The sequence below is a fragment of the Bombyx mori genome, chromosome 22, assembly GCF_030269925.1.
Source record: "Bombyx mori chromosome 22, ASM3026992v2".
Classification (NCBI taxonomy): Eukaryota; Metazoa; Arthropoda; class Insecta; order Lepidoptera; family Bombycidae; genus Bombyx; species Bombyx mori.
The window spans coordinates 17,970,834-17,989,894 of NC_085128.1; the positions used below are offsets into that span (position 1 = coordinate 17,970,834).

The 19,061-nt window shown below is 36.7% G+C and overlaps 1 long non-coding RNA gene across 1 annotated transcript in view; it reads left to right on the top strand.

Moving 5' to 3' along the window:
- Positions 1-19,061, top strand: part of LOC105841354 (uncharacterized) — a 58,207-nt gene that overhangs the window by 18,889 nt on the left and 20,257 nt on the right. Inside the window, exon 2 of the long non-coding RNA XR_001139530.4 lies at positions 6,084-6,218. This is a non-coding gene — a long non-coding RNA (uncharacterized LOC105841354). The remainder of the gene's footprint in view (positions 1-6,083; positions 6,219-19,061) is intronic.

Consider the following 19,061-nt stretch of genomic DNA (forward strand, 5'->3'; position numbering starts at 1 on the left):
ATAGCTTATAGCCTTCCTCAATAAATGGGCTATCTAACACTGAAACAATTTCAAATTGGACCATTAGTTCTTGAGATTAGCGCGTTCAAAACAAACAAACTCTTCAGCTTTATAATATGTTACTATATTTCTGTTTGTTTGTTTGTGATTCGTGAAAACTACGAGTATAGTAGGTTTGGACAGTTGTAATTAGTACTGCAGGGTCTTTATTATAATAATATACGGTAGGTAGAGTGATATTAGTTTTAACTTACTAAAAATACTCTCGTTGCGGCCTAAGCAATACGAATATAATGTTCAAATACCAATATTGCAGATAATTGCAGACAATGACAGATACCTATTTTTCTAATGACGTATGTAGGTACACGAAGCAAATCGCATCCAAAATAAATAAAAAACAATATTAATTTACACCCGTATTTATATATACCATTATTCTGCCTATTTCTAGTCATGTGTTCCAATTCAAAGGGATGGAAATTATACTAAGCACTTGAGAGGCAGACCTCATGTTTTAAGGTGAGAGGCAGCATTCCAGCATCCGAACCCATCGTTTCAACATGAATGCTTCTTTAAAAAAGTTTGGACAAATTATTTGAATTTCTATATTACAAAATTTAATCGCATTTATCTACTGAAAGAATGAAAAAAATCAATTTTTTTGACTTGCATTAGGTAAACTGAAGACTGCGGGTTAGAAGTTAGAAGTAGACAAATCCGTTTAGCTCTCTACTCCGTTTTCGGGCGATTTCGCTGAAACCCCCAAGGTCAGTCGAGTCATCACTCCACCGAACAATACAGTTATTTATACAGATATGGTTTTCCCAATTTAAAGCATCGGTTTAAAACATCAAGTCTGATACAAAGTTCGAGAAAAATGCTAAATCAGCAACGAATTACAACCCCAAGCACTTCAAGTTTGATATGTATGCAAATATTTACTATGAGAGTACAGAGTAGAGAGCACATAGCAGGTAGGCACATAGCCCCGACCCCGTTCACGATTGAACGCTTGACTGACTCTTAACGAATCGCTCGCCCTCTATGTTTACCGACTAGATACCGACCTGCAGGTATTAGCTATACGTAGCGAATATTTAGAGATATGCACAAGATTCCAATTTCAAATTCGTCGGGTCTGTTGGGCCCCGCTTGCGTCCAATTGGAAAACGAAAGGGGAGAGACTGTACCGGTGTTAATTACGATCTTGTCGTCGCATTGGGTTATGATTCACGTTTCATTTGGTACTTTCCAAATACTGACAATTGATTTAACGAGGCCGAATTAAAAAGTATATTTTTCGTGTTTAATTTCACTATTGAGTTTACTTTTTTTATTATTGGTTTTAATTACATTGATGCCTTTAGTCTTATTGGTTTTTTCAATATTTATAGGCATTAATTAAATCAAACTTTAGATTTTCCCTTAATAAAAGGAAATTTATTGCATTCTCCAACATATTAACATAAAAAAATCACGTGCTAAAGCTGCAAATAGTCTATACATAAATAAATCTAAAAAAAGTCACAACAAGCTCTAAGTTTTATATTATACCATTAGTAAATTATAAAATCTAATACTTACAAAGCATAATGCTTGGCGCAAAAAAAAGTTCCAGTAAATAATAATCGTAAGCACTGTATTCCGAAACTGTTTATTAGCCTCGTAATTTCGCTCATCACCCAACAAAGCCACGAAGCCATCCCAAAAAACTTAATCAGCAACCCACTATAGACGTCCAACGAAAACGAAAACATAATCTAATGTGCATCTCATTATCGGTCGTTTTAAATTAAAAGGGACTGAATTATCCCTTTGCATTGACAAATAACGCCCTGGCGACTTCCTTGTTAGAGAATCAAGGGGATCCACAATCACACCCATCAATGAACCTTCGCCTTTAACCTACCGCAGTATGGCTGATTTTCGCATGGACTTTGCTCTGGTTTCTGCGGTAGACCAAAACGCGAGTATTTACGGTGAAAGGCGTCAGCTTGCATGATAGGATTTGTGTATGGAAGTATGAACTAATCTCCCTCGCAGTGTTTTATAACTCAATAACGCAGTAACAGAGGACGGCCTTTGATGCCGGGCAGGGGAGGCGACGAAATCCTAATTGTAGATAAAAAGATAAGTTTGTTGCTCCGGGGACCGGGTATTGATTGGATTTTGTTCATTTTGGTCGTGTTATTCATAGGATAAAGTGAACACAAAATTGAGATATTCTTATTTAAACATAGGACCAAAAAACACCAGAACTTTTATCTGGTAGCGTCAGTGAGCGAGGACCAATAACAGCGGTCTACTTCGCGTCACTAACGTGGCGTTGCTTATTCGAGAATTCTCAAATTCAAAACTGGACAAAACTGAAATAAGTCTTTCTAAATCTTTCGTTACCTAAATCATGTAAGACACAAAGTGTCATCACAAGCTAGGAATGTACCTAATTACAATATAAAATTAAAACCACCAATATCTCTGCCAACTGAAATGCAGAAATTAACCATTATTTTTATTTTTTTAAACCAACATCCACATTAGTAGTAATAGTAGTGGCATTTATTACTTTCTTAAAAAAGCGCATATAGCTTAAGAAATATCTAACGAACTTACCACCAAATTCCGTAAGCAAATTCGTCAATAGAAAGTGTCACTCATCCAGCCTCCTCTCACCCCTTAAGGGACACGTCGTGAATGTATAATGCATATGCATGACGACTTTATTCGTTTCACACTCTCCCCTTTTTGATGCAGTTTCAGATATTATCATGGGACTTTTAATTTTGCAATTTGTCGGGACAAACCCTTGCTCATCTCTACAGGCTGACGTGTGATTAAAATTTACTCCAAAGTCCTTTAGGGATCGACAGGTGCATCTTCCTTACTTCGAAGTTCAATGCTCTCAGTAGTTTGTAGTGGAAACGGCCGTTGTTGTAATGTAATCTCTTGTTCTGCAAACATTGTGTTGGCCACATCAACCACCGTTTTTATCAAGTTAACTGGGATTTCAATAAGAACATCAAGTCGTTTAAATTAATGTTCCTTCTTTTCCGTCTGATCATTTGCCAATAATCTTGAAATCGATTTTAATAACAAAATATATTCCCTATGATTTTTTCGATTTTATTTATTGACTAGCTGACCCGGCAGACTTCGTAGTGCCTCAACGATAAATAAAAGACCTAAACTTTTGTATAAAATAAACTTAAAACAAAGAAAAGGAATGCGTCCGAAAAAATTATACTGTAATAAAAAAACTACATTTAAAAATTGAGAGGAGTGTAAGAAGTCGCTGGGAAAGCCTTGCTTCAGGCTGCAAGTTATCAACTACAGATGCATATTATCAGTTTTCTCCGAAGCCCCAATGGAACTGGCTACTGAGGGTAAGAAATACAGAAGACCCTATTCTAGCAGAATACATTCCTAACGTACCTAGATAAAATGATCTAGGTTTTTTTTATAAATAATTAACTGTTCTAAGTTCTCTTTCCCCTACTGAACTACAATTAGTTCCACACTCAAATACAGAAACTATCAGTTTTTTAGCCCGTCTGCGTTTTATTAGTAGAGGCTCAAGTGGCAAGCCAGATATACTCAAGAGCACTTTTAATGACATGCGTGGTGTGACTAATGCCGACAACTTTTGAGGTTTCTTTGAAGCATCCTCCTTTTATTTATATATTACTAGACTTAATTATTTTTGTCAGTCCAATTTTCGTTTCTTGTGATGTTGTCTTTGCTTAATTGTTGACGTGGAAATTTTTAATTTCCAACAAAAAAATCGAATGAATATCAACAAAATATTCAGCCCTTTGTTCCGTAAATCTTCATACGACGATTTTCACAATCCATGAACTCCGAATGTTTTGGTGCTGTTGCAAGCGCCATCATCGGGTAAACTAAAAGCTGCGGGTAAGAAGTTAGAAGTAGACAAATCTGTTTAGCTTTTTACTCCGTTTTCGGGAGATTCCGCTGAAACCCCAAAAGTCAGTCGAGACATCGCTCACCCCAACAATACAGTTACGGTATCATGTAAAAACCCGTATTTGATTTGCGCATTTCGTCCACAAATCCAATTTTTCGGTCCCTGCAGTCATGTCATACACGTAGTGTGATTAAAACTGAACTATTAAGAAAAATAACGGAACCCACGCGCCGAAGGTATGACTAATAGACTCTGTACACGAAACAACGCAATTCAAGCATGACGATAATTAAATGGTAATATAACAATCACTGAAACTAAACACACTTTCGAACAGTTTGTAATGAAACAATTTACTGTGAAACGACGTGTTTTTGTTAATCGACTAACTTAAATAGTTACATATTATTATAGTATCGGTTGGAAACTTAGAGTATACATACTATATGTATACTCTAAAGTTGGAAACTTGTTAACGGTACATGTACGCTGTAATAAATGTTTTCTATAAAAATGTGATTATTATGATTCATTGCTAGCAAGATAGGTAAGGTTGACACTCACTGCACAGATTCCCTGAACGTATTCTTTTTTAAATGGGCAGTAGCTTGGCTTTACCTCTGGCATTGCTAGTGTCCATGAGTGACAGTAACCACTCACCATTAGGTGGGCCGTATCTCTGCCTACAAGGACGACTTACAAAAAAACAGCGAGTGCTTTTTACCCAACCACAACCAAGTGAAAAAGGTCAAAAAATATACTTAAGTACGTAGGTATCTCATATCTTATTATTCAACGTATTTTGTCAATGTATGTAAAATTTGATGCAATACGTAAGCATGGGATCCGAACTGAAAACATCTATAATCCGATGTTATTTAAGTCTCTGTGAAATGAAGATGACGCAAATATATGACACATTTATTGTTAGCATTTCATTAGCAATAGAATGAGATAGAATTCTAAATGTTTCACTTTGAACTAGAACGAAAGACACATTTGCGACAGAGATTACATATTTCTTTAAAGTTCCAAAAAGCACAGCTTTCATTAATCTCAATTCCAAAAATAATGGTTTAGATAGAACAAAAATCCTGATTAAGCCCTGAGTGCTATCAACTTCAAACCGCCCGCCCATTAAATGCCGAACAACCACAATGAACCAGCGGGCAGCAACCAATCAAACCAAGTTACGCGACAACAAAACCTCGCGTACGCGCCGTCCAGCGAATCTGAGTTCTCAAACAAAAAAAGCATCGTTTTGGTCCGGCGTTATCACACGTGTACGGTTAGCAGAAAAAAAACCCACCGATTCGGTACCGTGTTAATATTTTACGTATTTTTTTTTTTGTATTCGAAATTTCCATTTACACGGAGGCCACCCCTTCATACATATTCATGGATGCACCCCCGCACTTTCTCCGTTACGTTTCCGACGATATTTGCGGACTGTTATGGTTTTTGGATTAGTGATCTCGGGTTTTTTTGGAATGGGTACATGCGATGTAACCTAATGTATGAATGTAGTCTGGTTGTTTACGTGAATAATGACGTCATTGTTATATACACTTTGTAACACTCGAAAGTTCAGTGACCTGGAATATAGTATCGCGGGATTAACTCGTTATCTTGGATGAGTCATTACCAGCGGATGTTCTCTTGTTGTCTCGTAGGTATGTATATAAATGTGCATATGGCATCATAAAGCAGGGAATCTAGGAGGAGGTAGTTAATTATATAAGGTTTTTCTTAGATATATACATATGTAGTTGAGACCTAGACCTCATATCCCAATGTGGAGGCATTCACGTTATGATGTCTATGGCTTCCAGGACCCACTTAACACCAGATAGGCTGTGGTCCCTGGCTGTGGGGGTATGGTTATACATTTGTTACATTAGAATTTTTATTTCCATAAATTTATAAACATTCATTTCTTCAAAAAATACATTTTTCTTTCAATAATTCTTGTATGGTTAATAAAATCTTTATATAATATGAAATAACGAGATCCCAATCCCAAATAATAAAAAACGACTCTTTGGACAACAAGTTTCTTTCAAATCATTCATTAACAAACGTTTTATGTCAAGGAAACTGTAAAAAAAATATATTTCATTTATGATATATGAGATATATGAGACATAAATTGCAGATTCTATTGACGGAAGTTCATCACGCGCGTGCCGGCTGTGACGTCACGGCGGACACCGGAAGTAGACAGTGGCGCCGCCTGCCGGAACCGGATGTCGCCGCATTGCACGATATCTGACCAACGGATTTACTTGAGGTAAACGACCTGTGATATTGAATATCCTTATCTAATTAAGGTGATATCAAAGTAAAATTGGAAATGTTTAATTCGCTTTTATTAATGTGAACATAGATATTATAAATCATAATAATAAGCACAATAAACAATTGCAGAACTGGAATTTTTTCATTTTTCTTTTTCTATCTAATCCAAACGTCTTAAAATTTTCAAGAAAAGGAATATTTGGCATTTGATTTCTCTTATTAAAAATATTATCTAAAATAAAATGGTATTTAGCAAAAAAAATTTCTTAGGAGACGCAAAGGTAGGAACCCTCTCGGATAAATACCATGGCCCAGTCTTTTTACTCGTGAAAATCACAATTTCTCCCGGCCAACTGAGTATGATAGTGACGTAACTACCATCGACTCTAACCTCAAGTTTCCGTGCAGACGGCAGCATCCCTGAACATCAGACCGACAGCCACCCTGTATGCTCATTGAAACTATAACAAAGCCTATTCGTTCACGTAACACAACCAATATTTCCAATTTTCTTTTCTAACTAACCTGATAGCCTTGAGAGGCTATTTCAGCGTAACCTTAACTAGTAGGTGAGTTCACGGGGCTCAAACCTGACGACGTTGCTAACACGAACCCTAGCAAGAGCGGTACTTCGCAGAATCTACCACCGGATCGGAAACGCGACCCACTGAGAAGATCCGGCGAGAAACTCAGTGGGCATATTCCAAGAGCAACAGTAACATTATTTAACTAATCTGTACGGAATCGTCACGTATCATGCGTTACCTACACACCAACTACATTTATATCTTTATTTATCTGTGATTCTTGCGCTGAATACCATAACCGAATATGGAAAAATATAGTTTATCGGAAAACGTTTTCTGCGTGTAGTATTTTTGAGCATCTGAATTAAGGTATCGTGATCAAAAAAACAATTCAAAATAATAAGTCTGTATTAAATCTGATTTCTTGTTGGAGTGTTGTAAATTTTACTGTAGGGTCTATTACAAGCGAAAGCTCCTTTTTTACTACCACTGTTATTAGACAAGCATACGACCCAACTAACGATGAGTGGTTACAGCGCTCATTGACTTTGACAATCTTAGAGTCGTAGCAAATCCGCAGCTTACCGCGGTATCACTGTTTAGAATAATATCACTGTACAACATTCTTTTCCATTAAGCAACTTTATGGTGCATTTGATCCAACTTTCAAGCAGTAATCTTTTAATAGTTGCTATGAAGGAGCCTCCAATTCACATCTCTACCGAAGCAGGCCCAAGCCTTACATTAGAGTAAAATTATTCAGCATCAGCCCACAACCCAGCGTGATAGATACCGTAAAATATCACACAAAGTTCCTGAAAAAATATCGTAAATACTGAATAAATTTGCAAGGCAGCCGACGTCGAGCTCTCACAAAGCAGCGTTAAACTTTATGTAATTAATTTCCAGTACTCAGCGCTTTTGTAATAAATCGTTTCATCCGAGTATTTATCTGAGACGTCTATCTGAACTTTGCTGTCACGCTGTCTCTTTCACTCTCACGTAAAACAACCATATAACAACAACCGTCCCTTTCTGGGTATTCGCAAATGATTTCCCTGTTTCCCGGCTTTTCGTTAATCGCCCGTCTTTTATGCGCAGTTGTCATACGAATGTAAACATTATGCCTTGATTGTTTAAGTACTATTTTCTTTGATGACTATAAGCGGGCTTTGTACAATCGTTAGTATAAAACGACAATTCTGACAATTATTATATATTCAACATTTTAAATGTATAATTAATGTAAGCTTACTTTTGGTAAGTAAATTTAGTTTACATTTTAAATTTTGTCGATAAACTAGTTAGTAGGCATAAAAGTATTAATAACATTATTTTCATAAATAATTCAGTTCAGTTTACTCAAATATAAATGTAGACACCTGTGAGTGTGATTAAAATAATTTATTTCGATGATGATAAAACGTATTTTGGGTTCGAATGGGTAATACCATCTTGTTATGTCAGCTGCTACAAAGCAATCATACATTCATAGTTATTCAGTGAAATTATGCCTAAGTTTATGTTTTGGAGTGAATAGCAAAGCACACGGCTCAGACATCACACCCGATTCTGTGGACATACCCGATCCTGTAGACCGAATGGTAAACAGTCGACGTCGCCCAAAGCACGTCATTACGGATCCACCCGGTCCATTAACAGTGCTTTTGGGTACCACAAGCACGGGTCAGCGTCTTCGTCGAGTTGCGACAAAGATCTCGACGAGTGAATTATCGAATTATCCCAAAGACACAACCACTGAGTTTCTCGCCGGATCTTTTCAGTGGGTCGCGTTTCCGATCCGGTGGTAGATTCTGCGAAGCATTGCTCTTGCTAGGGCCAGTGTTAGCAACACTCCCGGTTTGAGCCCCGTGAGCTCACCTACACGTCAAAGAGAAGCTGAAATAGCCTCTCAAGGCTATCAGCATAGGTAGGAAAAAAAGTGCAGTGAAAAAACACCTCGGCTTAATGAAAGACACTGTAACGTCGTTTGAGTACCAAATAGTGACTAAATTTTATTTGTTTCGCGTAACATCAAAATTATCCTTCTTCACAACTCGGTCTGTAACATGAAAAGTTTGGATAGTCCTCGTGAAGTATCGAGACGACTCGTGAAGTACTGATAAGAGGTATAATTCTTCATCTTAAAGGAAGAGGGCGGTTGTTACGAAACTCACATTAGTCTCGCCTAGCAGTTGACTTGGTGGATTGAATTATTAGTCTTCTTGAATAATAAAAATTCAATTATTCGTGATTTCAACGACTGTTTGTCATTCTTTTGGGACGATGTTTTAATAGGAAAAAGAGAGTGAAAATGTGTAAGCTTCAATAATTAGTTAATTAAAATTTCTTAACCAGAATTCGAAAAAACAATTCAAATTATTATAATACATAATCATGCTTATTCGAAAATATTCTAGTACAAACGCTAAGTAGTCCATTTAAAGTACTAAGAAGGCTATTTAACCTTCTTTGACTCCATATCCTAACCAGGATGACTATGATACAAATTTTTAGTGACACTGAATATTATTTCGATTAACATCTTTCAATTTGTGCTTCAAGGAATTAGCCACGTTTCTTTGTCTTCGAGAATGGTACCAATCAATGCACAGCATGTTTTCTAGAGCCAAGCGACGTGATCTCAGACTGCTCGTAGCGACTGAAGAAACGTAGTGTTTATATTCATCGCGTACTACTGCTGCGGAAGCTGACAGCGCCAGGACTGTCATGCTATCACCAAGCTGCTGCCTAATTAAAGGCTTCATTTTGAGCTTTAGTTAAAGAAGACGCTCCTTTTCACAGCTCTCTAATTCTCAGTGGAACGACGTCGTTTTATGCATCTTAATATTCAGCGCATCATGATTGAAGCGTGGTCTAATGTGTTTTCGCCCTAAAAATAAGCATCTTAAACTTACTCTCCAATAACTTCCCCGATGCAAGAATGATATCGAATAATAAAAGAAATCTCGTAAAATTACTTAATTTGCTCACCTACTTCTGGGAAGGCCATTGTAATTCCGCACGATTCACCTGTTTTGGTGAAGACAGTCGTTACTGCAATATAATTAAGACTTAAATTCGCCTTTTTTTTACAAATAAAATCCATTTTATCCATACCCATAGCTCAGCGCGGCTAAAGCCTTACTTCAACCATTAACAATATTCATTAACTCCTAATACTCATACCATTCTCGTTAACTATGTAACAGCGAATCACCCTCACTACCCCTTAGCTCCTCATTCGAGGGTCTTAACCCACAACATATAATCTTGGCTGGTCTTAGCTGCGTTCAATTTAACTTAATATTTGAATTTATCCATTTGGCATCGTATGTTTAAACGACAAAATGTTCAACTTATTATCTACTGTTTATATTCATTCTATTAGTGACGATACGAAATTGAATCTTATAATCATAAAATTATAATTCGTACTTAAGACGTTTCATTAACTAGCTGACCCGGCAGACTTCGTAGTGCCTCAATCGATAAATAAAAGACACATCAAGGGGACACATCAAAGGAAAAACAAAATTGTTTGTTTTTATATAATTCTGAGCTTTTTTATATTTTTTCACCTTTTAAACTTTCCCTGACGTCCACAAATAATTCAAGACCAAAATTAGCCAAATCGGTCCAGCCGTTCTCGAGTTTTAGCGAGACTAACGAACGGCAATTCATTTTTATGTATAGAGATGAAGATGATATTCCTTCATCGTTGTCAGTCGTTCATGAGTACGTATTGAGTACGAATTTGTATAAAAAATGTGGTGTCGTGGGACACCAGGTAGGAACGAAGTTCCTTCGGCTGTGTATGTAGAATCGACACAATTTGCAAAAAAAAAATCGTGCTCAATTTTATGTTGGTTTTCTTGATTTTTCTCTTAAATTTTGCTGATTAGCTTTTATTTAAGTACAGGTAAGTATTTAGGAAATTCAGTATTTTAGGAAATAATAAATTACGTAAAATAAAAATAAAATCGTAATTCAAATTATCAATTAAAATAACAAAATATGTCTCTTTATTTTTGTTTCACAACATAAAATTACATAGAAATAGAAATAATTACAAAATAGAGAGAGAAGGGATGAGAGAACGAAAAGAAAGAGGGAGAAAGAGAAAGGTATTATACACTACTCGCTTGTGTATACGACTGTCGCGCCTGCGCACGTCTCATTTAACGGTTTTATTCCACGCACTTTTTTCCACGGATTTTTTCTTACGGTTTTACTATCACATTTTTTTCAGTTCGGTCGCGCAGCAAAATCCATATCCCCTCCAAGCCTGCCGTAAGGAACTTCATTCCAAAATGTAGTACTTGCCTACAGGCTTAGAGCCCTGGCAGTGTCTCATAGCTTGATGCAAGTTCACAAAGCGTGTTCTCCTCTAAGACATGACGGGTTCAAACAACCTCTTGTTATTTCCGATTACAGTTATGAAACACAACAAAGTAAATAACATTGAAATCTCCTCTCGTGTTGATCGAGATAGAGATGGATAAGTGAACGAGAGGACTCTCCCTAGAGAACGACTCTATGTAGTCTGAGAACAATAATTCCGTAGAGTGGACTTTTGATTTTTAATATATGTACTACCATTATCTATAACCCGTTACCGTCATGTTTAAGTTTAGACCGCAGTTTCACCACTGAAAAGAATCGGCATGAAACTCAGGGTGTATCTCTTTGTAATATCGGTACAGCAGACATCAAAGCGTTTTTGATTCGACAACTTTTAACAAGGATATAAATTATCATCAAGCAATGTAATTGATTACAATACAATACATACGAATCTGTTATTCAGAGTCTGTTTGGTAGAAAATTTGTAACATAGATCCTTGTGAGCTTATTACTAGCTCTAACACCAGTAATAGAGATATCTAATGAGGAACATATTCTTCGTGTTTCTGGACAAGACCGTCGTACTTATTTATTTTTATTTTATTTATTTATTAAGCTCACACCACACATCACAAGCTAAAAAGATAAATAAAAACACAAGTAAAAAGAAACAAAATCTGGCGTTGCAACATAGGCCATGTGCGCACGACCAAACAAGATAAAGTGCTGAAATTGTACACAAAGTTCCTTACAGCTATACGACAAAACAACACGATAACGAAAACTAATCTAACTTATAATATAAGGTTTTTTTTTAATTCATAATACAATACATTAAACAATTACATTAACCTACCTATTACTAACGTGGAGGATGCCCTTGAACATTTTTATAAACGTAACTAACCTACATTACAAGTGTCAGAAATGTCAAATGTCAGTAGAAAAGAAGATCAGAAAGGAACTACCGTGTCAACCCTGATCAATAAAAACACACAAGTAAACACCAGCTCCATCACACTATGAAACCCGGGCTCCAACGTCAAAGCCTCGCTACTAAATTAGACGTTTTGCAGATACTAAAAGATATTTCGCCTTCCTCACCCCCCCTTCCACCCTCTCACCCCGATAATGGTACACTATTTAAAGGGTTGTCCTGCTGAAGGGACGCAGCTTAGCACTTTCTCAAGGAAAATGTTGTGCGATAAATAATATACACGACTCCATTTGTACAGTAGGTAGGTAGTTCGAATTTAGATAATTATTATAATGACAGCTTTCGTTTCTAAATAAGGCATTGAATTTAGAAAAAGTACATAATGTGCAGAATTGCACTAAAAGTGCTTGTTGAGCCACCAACAGGAATATTTCTTCCTCAAAGCTATTATTATTCATGTCTAGAAGATTAAATTTTTTAAAGCTGTTTAAACTTCGACTTCAGGTAATCGAGTCGGTAATGTTCCATTTAAGGATACTTGTACTGAAAATCTTCAACTTGTAATAACTCATAATGTGTCATGAAGTTTTAATAACGAAATAAAAGTATACATAGGACAACAAACATACGCGGTAATTTCCTTAACGGACGGAGAATGTCCCCAAAGCTGGGTAATTAACAGACCCTCAAGCAATCACAGCGCTGCCCGTGATTGGTCCAGCAGATCAAAGGACAGATCTCAACTGCCAAATGGAATATTTTATTGGCTGTTTGATCCGTGTCTATCTATTTTTGATGGAGCGCCGAGGGTTGACTTGTGGCTTTGAGTTTACTTGCCACTGTTGTATTAATTCCATAAATAAGTTTAATAACTTTTCCCATAAAAAAATGTTTTATTTAACCAGTTTACATGAAACTTAACAAATAATTACTAAACACACATAAATTTACTCATAAATACTAAAGGACCAGTAATCATGAACTCTAGTGAAAAAACTGTAGAAAATTAATATTCCTAATCTGCATCTTTTGTTACCTTGAATGGGTACAAACTAACAAAAAAATATAAGATATAATTATAAAAGTAATCTTACACTAATAATTGTTTGACCGGCGATCTGATAAATATTGTATCGCACGAACAACAATTTCAAGTTTACAACAACAAGTAGCCAGTAAAAAACTCACTCCTCTGTGATTATTAAAATATGAATACTATTACATGACATTAAATTGCATTTTCATTTGGCTCTTCTAACAAATTATATTGAATTGGTCATATGATTTTGTCCAAGCGAAAACATACAAAAAAGTTACGACGCCTATAATATTATCTTCAATACTCAAATATGCCGATCTCTCCTTTTAGGCTAATAACCTTAGTTTCAAATCAACACAAGAAAAACTCAATTCTTATTTAGTATGACAGAGCAGAGAAATAATATAAAAAGTATGTCCAAGTTGCTGCGACTGAGACAATGTCGCTACATTTTTTCCAATAGCCTTGCTCTCAGAACAATCGATCCCGGGTTAGGAATTTATTGAGTCGTATTGCAAATAAATATAGAATCGACTCGAGAGCGAACACCTTCGATTCTGAGGGTTCTGCAGGAAATAGCTTGTTAATGTTCAAATAAGGCGACCTTCAAAACATAATCAATCCTAATAATATCACAAAGTGAATGCTACCGCCCATTTTTTATTTATTTATTGCTTAGATGGGTGGATGATCTCACAGTCACGACTACTTTATCCTCCAGGCTAAAACCCACGTCAACATCCATGAGTAAAACTAGGAGGATATTGTAGTGGTAATAGATTGGAAAGGAGAAGGTAATTGAACAGAAGATACTACAACTACAGACCTGTTAAGGTGATGTGATGGCAGTTACTAGCAGTAGTCAGGGACCAGTATCTCTGGACTCTTATCAGGATAGACGTATCAGTCCAGAACCATCCGACTTCTTTTTTATTTTCACAGTGTTTAGCGTTTAACGATTCCTTAACCGTAACAGTACGCATACTAATCTTCATAATATTTATATAAATGATTTTATTCTTCGTTTGAAGTCGTCGTGGCCTAAAGGATAAGACGTCCGGTGCATTCGTATGAAGCGATGCACCGGGTTCGAATCCCGCAGGCGGGTACCAATTTTTCTAATGAAATACGTACTCAACAAATGTTCACGATTGACTTCCACGGTGAAGGAATAACATCGTGTAATAAAAATGAAACCCGCAAAATTATAATTTGCGTAATTACTGGTGGTAGAACCTCTTGGGAGTCCACACGGGTAGGTACCACCACCCCGCCTATTTCCGCCGTGAAGCAGTAATGCGCTTCGGTTTGAAGGGCGGGGCAGCCGTTGTAACTATACTTGAAACCTTAGAACTTAGGTATATCTCAAGGTGGGTAGCGCATTTACGTTGTAAATGTCTATGGGTTCCAGTAACCACTTAACATCAGGTGGGTTGTGAGCTCGTCCACCCATCTACGCAATAAAAAATAAAAATAAAAAATAGAGGGGTGTATTTAATATACATCTAAACTTATGCAGCGACCGTCAGCGATTTTGAGGAATAACTAGGTAGTTAGGTAGTAGGTTAATTAAAACTAAAAAAATAAAATAATGTACAGAAATATTAAGTAACTAGATAGTTCTTGTAATTATAATATTAAGAAAATCTTGGGTGTAAATTGTTATAATGTAAATTTTCCTTTTAACTAAATGAGAGAAACAAGTGGAAAACGAAATATATATTTGAAAATTCCCAACACACTAGAACCATTGCACATTATGGCTCCACGCTTGACCTTGTTAAAAAATCTCATCTCGGATGGCTATAAGTTTCTGATTCATTCTTTAGAAACGTCCAACCCAAAAATGAAATGACATACACAATGTGTATATACATATATGTATTTCGTAGACAAATATCTCTAAAAGAATAAAACACTTGTTACAGTATTTGGGCTTCAAATGTTTCCCATATTAATCTATCATCCCTTGATAAAAACTAGACAAACAGCATAGTTACGATATTTTTTTCCCGGCAAAGAGCATAAATTTTTTTTTTTTTTTAGTTGTTCAGATGGGTGGACTAGCTCACAGCCCACCTGGTGTTAAGTGGTTACTGAAGCCCATAGACATTTACAACGTAAATGCGCCATCCACCTTGAGATATAAGTTCTAAGGTCTCAAGTATAGTTACAACGGCTGCCCTATCCTTCAAACCGAAACGCATTACTGCTTCACGGCAGAAATAGGCGGGGTGGTGGTATCTACCCGTGCGGACTCACAAGAGATCCTACCACCAGTAATTACGCAAATTATAACTTTGCGGGTTTGATTTTTTATTACACGATGTTATTCCTTCACCGTGGAAGTCAATCGCGAACATTTGTTGAGTACGTATTTCATTAGAAAAATTGGTACCCGACTGGGATTCGAACACCGGTGCATCGCTCAAGACGAATGCACCGGACGTCTTATCCTTTAGGAAAAAGGACTTGTAGATAAAAGCAAAAAAGCTTGGAAATTAATTAAAAATTTTATAAATGCGGGGGCATGACCAATCAAAGCCTATGGTATCATAACAAAATTTCTTTCAATCGTTATCATTGGAGATCCATTCTGAGCTTTCATTAATAAAATTGATGGCTGCATCCAAAAGGAACCCTAGCCAAGATATAGCGTAGTGCATGCAGGGAACACGAACTCGTCGCGCCGGTAGCCGAGGATTGATCTCAGACATCAGCTGTCTGTCTGTCTCCAACTACGTACAGAGTGTTTCGAATCCTCCAAATATCTGTACGTTTGTAATTTATTATGAATTTCATATACATGATAATGGAACTTCTTTTCAAATATTTGAGACTGATAAAACTAAACTATACTGTTTTTCGTTTTTTCGTTTTGAAAAATAGTATTATCATTCGCCAATAGATGCCGGGAAGAGTCATAAAGTTGATTATAGAAAACACGAATAAAACAACATTTTCTGAAAATAAATCGTAGCTAGATCGATTTATCGCCCGCGAAATCCCCTGTATCTAAATTTTATGAAAATCGTTGGAGGCGTTTCCGAGATTCAGATTATATATATACAAGAATTGCTCGTTTAAAGGTATAAGATAAACGACATCTCTTAATAATTACTCAGTCAAATGTAATTGTGCTCCAAATATATGGTAGATATATCGTTGTATCTAATGATGCGTATGTTAAAGAACTATTTAAAATCTCCAGATAGGCGTAGGTTCAAGGTCAAGTTTTCCCTTATTTAATTTTAATTTTGAGGCCAGACCTGGGTCGTAGTTGCAACCGCATTATTTGTGATACAGAAAGAATGAAACACGTTGCATTTTCCCAGTATAATGAATAAAAGATTATCGCACTATAGCCACCAATAAATTAACAGCCGTTTTGTACAACCATTTTCACGCAAAATCGCAAACCAGGGAACAGATTATCGTATTTATTATATCGGATAAGCAAAACGTTGCCTAAAAAATGGTATTTACCGTCAAAACGGCCGTTTGGTGTAGTGGTGTACATGGTCACTACACAAGGGGGTCGCGGGTTCGAATCCCACCAAGGGAACATATTTGTATGATAAATATAAAAATGTATTTTCCAGGGTTATGGATGTATATTAAATATATGTATGTGTATAATAAAAATCTTACATTTATTTCCGTTAGCTGGTACCTGTAACACAAGTTCTTTACGAACTTAGCACGGGACCAGTTAACGTGGCGTGCTTGTTAGTAAATATTAATTAATTTATTTATTTATTTAAAAAAGTATTTTATGAGTCGTCCAGACTGTGAACTATCTGTAAAATATCTAAAATTAAAACTGGTCAATTTAACAGTCCATACGAATTTTTGTGCATACTTCATTTACAAACACAAACTTTTTGTTTCGAACCTTAGTTAGCTTGTGATCTTTCAATAAAAACATTTATACAAATCAAAAATAATCAATTCAAAGGGTTAGTTTCTTAAAAGAAAAAGGATGTTTTAATTTAAAAGTCTCACTTAATTTATTTAATCTCAATATTTTAAGGAAAAACAAGTAAAATCCATAATGTTTTAATTTAGTTAGACCGAAATTTATTAAAGACTTAAATACTCCAATATATTAACATTTAAAAGTAATTAAATCTTTTATACGAGCCTTTTTTTTCTCGTAATTGTACAAGAACACGCTGTAGGGAGCACGGGAGCACGCGATGCCAGTTAAATGGTATCTCGCGAGTATAACTAACACATCCGGCTGCGGACGGGACAACTTCTAGATCTCTCAACGATACATCTATACGTCTACACTAGTGCTTGTTCATTGTTTAGTTGACGCTTCACTATATTAACCTGAATCGCTCTTACGCTGTCACTGTGCTGTTCAAATCCTAAGTTAAAAACAACGTAGAACGCGTTCGTCTGATCGTAATCGACTTACACAAAGAATCGTGACGTGATAGATTCAAAATCTAACGTTTACGATTCATGAAGCTTATTTCATGTCTTCTTGTTAGTACCATAACTATACCTCTTTTGTATAATTATTTACAGTTCAAGTTACGTGTTGTTTACTTCACACTGTCTAAGAATGTTTAATATCATTCAATCTTAGCATTGCGTTTGATTAGACGGGTCGATCTCACAATACTATCCCACTTTTCCACCGCTCCCATTTAAAAACCCTCAACGACTCGTCAATTACTGATGGTAGGACCTCTTGTGAGTCCGTACGGGTAGGTACCACCGCCCTACCTATTTCTGCCGTGAAGCAGTAAGGCGTCTCGGTTTGAAGGGCGGTGCAACCGTTATAACTATACTGAGACCTTAGAACTCATATCTCGAGGTGGGTGGCGGCATTTACGTTGTAGATGTCTATGGGCTCCAGTAACTACTTAACACCAGTTTGGCTGTGAGCTCGTCCAACCATCCTAGAAAAAAATTTAAAATCTTACGTTACGGACGTTTTTTCCCGGTTAGGGTACTATCCCTCCGCATCGTCTCATAAGGAACTTCGTTCCAATGCGGCGGGTAGCCATCATACAACGCAAGATAATTCACAGATGCCTGAATCTCGCTTACGACATTTTCAAGATAAAGCGCATATACCTATACAAGTTCCGAACTACAACATTCGGACCGTCGAGCATATCACCGAGCAATATCACGCGCTCGGTGGAAGATCTTCCCTTTGTCGTTTAAGCCTCACCCAACTGGTGACCTGCGACGGAACAATTGCAGCCTTCACACTTCATCATCAGCGCTTCAAGAACTTCGGAGACCACAATTCTCGTCTATACCAAAAAAAACTATCTGGCACTCGGTGGAGTCCAGTGACAGATATATGCGAGGAGCATGGCTCGGTACACATAGAACATGCATCTAAGCTATCTTACTTCATACAATTACGCTTAACAAAACGAGCAGCCAAGTAAAAGACTTACAAAAAGCGTTCTCAACAAAATGAAGTGCCAAGTAGCATCATTAAGGTACATCGAAGTATTTCCGAAACAATTTTCTGTACGTGTAAACACAAGGCAGAGTACAATGTTCGAAAGGGACTTGTGTACAGTGGCTGTTGATATCTCCTTTTTAGGGCCGCCGTGGTGTTTGGGCTAATTAAAGGGAACATGCGCTCGCGCTGGGCGTTAATCACACTCGGAGGTGGCGCCCCTGAGAACACAAAGTAGCTTTTAGCGGCCCTGTTGCGTCGTCTCCGGAATTTCAATTAATTACATTTATATTATTCTTGTGTCTATGTTATTTCTAGTTTTAAAAGCAATAGTGTTAATTTATTCGGAGCCGTTATTCGTATCACTGTTATGTACGCGACGCTGTGATTCACGGGGCGGCATCAGCGTTTGTATATATAGTAGGTACACTAGCTGACCCGGCAAACGTTGTTTTGCCATATATAAGATTTATAGGGAATTTCTAGTGTAGAAAAAAAAACTAACTTATTGAGTGTAAGGATGTGGTAAATGAGTGAAAGAGGCATGT